The sequence below is a fragment of the Macrobrachium nipponense genome, chromosome 13 (assembly GCF_015104395.2).
Source record: "Macrobrachium nipponense isolate FS-2020 chromosome 13, ASM1510439v2, whole genome shotgun sequence".
Classification (NCBI taxonomy): domain Eukaryota; kingdom Metazoa; phylum Arthropoda; class Malacostraca; order Decapoda; family Palaemonidae; genus Macrobrachium; species Macrobrachium nipponense.
This window is the reverse complement of record NC_087206.1, coordinates 86928155-86933154: the sequence shown is the minus strand read 5'-3', so window position 1 is coordinate 86933154 and position 5000 is coordinate 86928155. Positions and strand designations below refer to the sequence as shown.

The 5000-nt window shown below is 31.6% G+C and overlaps 1 protein-coding gene and 1 long non-coding RNA gene across 4 annotated transcripts in view; one reads left to right on the top strand and one right to left on the bottom strand.

Annotated features, from left to right (window-relative positions):
• Positions 1-5000, top strand: part of LOC135225170 (FMRFamide receptor-like) — a 355663-nt gene that overhangs the window by 283316 nt on the left and 67347 nt on the right. The window lies entirely within an intron of this gene.
• LOC135225171 (uncharacterized) overlaps positions 1-5000 on the bottom strand; it is a 302389-nt gene that overhangs the window by 289034 nt on the left and 8355 nt on the right. The window lies entirely within an intron of this gene.

The following is a 5000-nucleotide window of genomic DNA, read 5'->3' as shown; positions in this document are numbered from 1 at the left end:
ATATATAACTATATAAACATACGCAAATTTGACTAACTACCAGTACATATTTAGGTCAACAAAGGTAAAAAAGGATTCAATGAAAAGAAAAAGCTATTAATCGCTTTCAAAATAACCGATTAACGGCTTCCGTCGTTTTCAAAAACATTCAGTTTGGAATCTGCTTACTATACTAGCTAAGCACTTTGTACCGTCGTCAGCCTCGCGCTTTCAAACAGCAGAGCAAAGTAGACAGAATAACAGATCTAGTTGGGCCTACTTCATTGTGCAGAGCATACACGCATACCTGCATGCATATTCTCAGAGAGAGAGAGAGAGAGAGAGAGAGAGAGAGAGAGAGAAAGAGAGAGAGAGATAGCGAAAACAAGGTTCTTAGACTTCCTAATTACAGTATATCATATTCTTCTATTAATTATTACAGTTCCGATGCAAGATTAAAATATAATCTGTAAGCCAATGAAAAAGCCCTTTTAATCTGAAAGTACGTTGAACGTCACTACGCATGTTAATTTAAGAGGAAATTCGAGTCGAAATATATATATATATATATATATATATATATATATATATATATATATATATAATATGATATATATATGCTATACTATATATATACTATATATATATATATATATATATATATATATATATGTATGTATGTATGTATGTATGTATATGTATATATTATATACCTATACTTCATATGTATATAATATCATGAATAATTATTCGGTATCTATTTATCACCTGAAAGTGAATGTAGGTTTGATTTTGTCTTTGGGTGATCATCGGTAAAAATATGTGATATTGCCTTTTAGGGTTAAAAATGATCACATAATCATCCAGTGATAATGAAAGTGATAACATCTAGAGGACACAATACTTAAGAACAAAAATCCAAGGGAAAATCTTTACAACTGAAAGGAAAGGATAAATGGATGGCGAGATCAAATGCCTATTCTCTGTCCCAAGCCACTCCCAAAGGGACCTGAACATGCCTAATAGCATTAGAGAGAGAGAGAGAGAGAGAGAGAGAGAGAGAGAGAGAGAGAGAGAGAGAGAGAGAGAGAGAGAGAGAGAGAGAGAGAGAGAGAGAGAGAGAGAATTAAAAAGTTTACTTTTTATTTCAGCTAATCACGTATTGTGCGTTAGGTTTAACTTTCCGATCCTGCGTTTTGTAAGCCTTGTAATGTTACCGACAGACGATGATGGAGCGAAGAAGTGAAACATAGGACCGAGGTAATGCAAAATTAAGTGTTATTCCCATCTCTGTGACAATTGCACAGAAGTAAATATTTATCAAATTTAAAGAAGATTAAACGCCAAAGATAAATAAATTCTGCTCTCGCAATACTGGAACGCAGAGAATTCTCCGCTACAAATAAACAAACCCACACACACGTACAAATCACTAAATGGGTATAAATATTGAGAGTAAAACAACCTAAGTTAATGGATACATCATTTATAGGCCTCCCTCATGCGTCTGCGAGTAGAAAGTATCCGATACTGCAGGATGTAATGAATATATATATATATATATATATATATATATATATATATAATATATATATATATATATGTATATATATATATATATAGATATATATATATATATATATATATATATATTTATATGTGTGTATAATATATATATAATATATATATATATATATATATATATAATTCACTTAATGCAAGCACCATCTGGGGCAAACCCCACGCCAATGTCTATTCTATGTAATTTGACCCAGAGTTTATCTGGCAAAGGTGTCAGAAGATTTTCCCAACCCGCACTTGAACTGCCTCTTTAAGAAAGGGCCTTTTAAACTGAAGAGGAGAGAGAGAGAGAGAGAGAGAGAGAGAGAGAGAGAGAGAGAGAGAGAGAGTGTTTGATTTTCATTTTCTCTATTAAATGTGTTAGTGGGCTGTTTTATTTATTTCCTTTACTCGAGGAATATTACATATATGATGTTTTACATTTCTTTCTCGTTCCCGTTTGAGGGATTTTATTTTTTGTCCCTGTTTGAGTAATACCGAGATTAAATCTCTCTCTTTCTCTGAAGAATCGAGAGAGAGAGAGAGAGAGAGAGAGAGAGAGAGAGAGAGAGAGTCGAGGCTAAGCTCCTTATTGACGGCAGTCTCACCATCCAAAGTGATGGAAGGAGCTGACTTTCCCCTTTCGCGAATCTGGACGCGTCGGAGGGGAGGGCATTTCGGGAGTGGCCTTCTCGGCTAAGGATATGAAGGATGCAGGCAAGCGGCTCTTAAATCACCGCACATCGCAGTTCTTTAAAGGTTATAAAGGTCCTTTGGCTACCCTCCACTGCATATCAAAATATATTTCACTCTGCACAATAAATTAGGTCATTTCTTTCAAATGAAAGACCCTGCACCAATAAGCCTTCGGTCCAACTTGATCTATAAATGGCAGTGCAGTAGTGGAGATACCACTTACGTTGGGCAAATTACCAGATCACCTTGGATGAGATGGTTTGAACAGGCAATTATCTTTCAAGAACTAGTTACGGGGCAATTAGAGAAGACTAGTCACCCTTTACATATTGAAGATTTGTTCCTATTTTAAACACTAAAGTACTGTTTTCCTTCAAGATAAAACTCTCTTTGGCTAGAAATGTGACTGTGACCTCACTATTGTGTTTTTAGTCTACGTTTTCAATGTGTGTATATTGAGCAGTAAATTTATTGTCTTTGCACCTTCCATGTTTTTATTTAAAACCATATTTGCTTTATTATTTCTTTTGATTAGCCCTCTTTTAATTCTGCCTGCTGTATGATTATACGATTTATTATAAGAATTGCAATGCTATTTCCATTTTCAAAATATGTTCCAATAAAGTAGTGAAAAATACTGTTCTTGGTATTGAACTTAGTGTCCTTACTGATGTGTACACACACGCACACACATACGCATACACACGCAAACTATATATATATATAATATATATATAATATATATATATATATATATATATATATATATGTATATATATATATATATATATATATATATATATATATATATATATATGTACATTTATATATATATATATATATATATATATATATATATATATATATATATATATAATATATATATATATATCAATAACATATAAAGATTAGCGTATATCTGCCATGAATCATTTCCTGATTAAACACAGATAACTTATGTGTCGCCTGGGAAAATTTGCATCCTTAGGTAGATACTTTCACGAACAGAGACAAAAGCGGGACGATGATATTTTCAAAATTTTCTACTATTACTCCCGATATAAAATCGTCATCATTGAGAACTGCTGTCACAATTTTCTTTTTTATCTTTTTTTTCTAACAGCCTGTGGCCACTTAACTACCGCGCTGGCCCATCCCACGAGGGAAAAGGTTCGGAATATAAAATTTCTTCCCAAAGGATTCGAAGCCATTTTCACTTGAAATAGCGTGTGAGGACGTCGGGGGTCGCTCTGTAGTTACTACTGACTTGCGGGAATGACTAAATGCAAAGTGGCATAAATGGACCGTTTTTTTCAATCTAAATTTTTGAATTGTGATACCTCGAAGGAAAATGCTTGCTAGTCTCTCGATTATATATATATATATATATATATATATATAGATAGATAGATAGATAGATAGATATATATATATTATATATATAAACATATATACACATATATATATATATGTACTTACTATATAGATATTATATATATATATATATATATACACACACATATATATATATAAAATATATATAAACATGTATTTACTATAGATATATAATTATATATATATATATATATATATAATATATATATATATACAATAATAAACTATATGTATATACATATACACTTTAACAATAGTCATTAAATTTTATGAATACCGGTTCTCTTCTTAGGCGGTTACTAATCCACTGGACTTTAACACACATATACACGCGCACACACACATATACATATATATACCATATATATATATATATATATATATATATATATATATATATAATTTACCTCAAAGGCAGTTACCACTCTTTCTCTGAATAAAGCTTTTCATGATGAAATGGTCGATTGATCTCATGGCCATTTTCATCATGGTGACACACCAACCACTTCATTCCACGAATATCACGTACTTAACTTTAGCACTATTATCAGATGAGCAAATGGTTCAATTGAAATGTGTATAGCAACCACAACCCAAATTACAAATAGCAAGTTCCGCAATATACATACATACATACATATATATATATATATATCATATATATATATATATATATATATATATATATATATGTGTGTGTGTGTGTGTGTGTATATATATATATGTGTATATATATATATACATAAATATATATACACACCATACTTGTAAACATATTTCTTCAAGCACTCGCAGTTCAAAACTCACACGCAATTTCAAGTGAAAATGGCTTCGAATCCTTTGGGAAGAAATCTTCGTTTTCCGAGCCTTTTCCCTCGTGGGATGGGCCAGCGCGGTAGTTAAGTACAGGCTGTTTAAAAAAAAAAAAAAAAAAAAAAAAAAAAGTGTGACAAGAATTGTCAATGATGACATCTGTTCTATCTGAAATCAAAGTAAAGTAAAAAAAAAAAAATATTAAGGTCCTCATTCTATATTTCCATGAAAGTGGGTACATAGGAAAGCCAATTTACATAGATAACAAATAAATGATTAGGAAATGATTCACGCCAAATATACCTTCCTCTTTAACTATACGTGCTTAATATTTACTTAATATCTAACTATCCTTAATCTTTAACTACAGGTGTTTATATGCAATCACATACACACCGCACACACACAAATATCTATGCTTATAAACGTGCTTCTGTAAACATTAACAATACCGGTTCCCTACAGAGAAACGTCAAACCTTTTTACCTCTTAAACCAGAGCTCATCGTAATTTATATTTCTTTTGACTCTCGTATGCAAACGGTTGAAATTCAACAG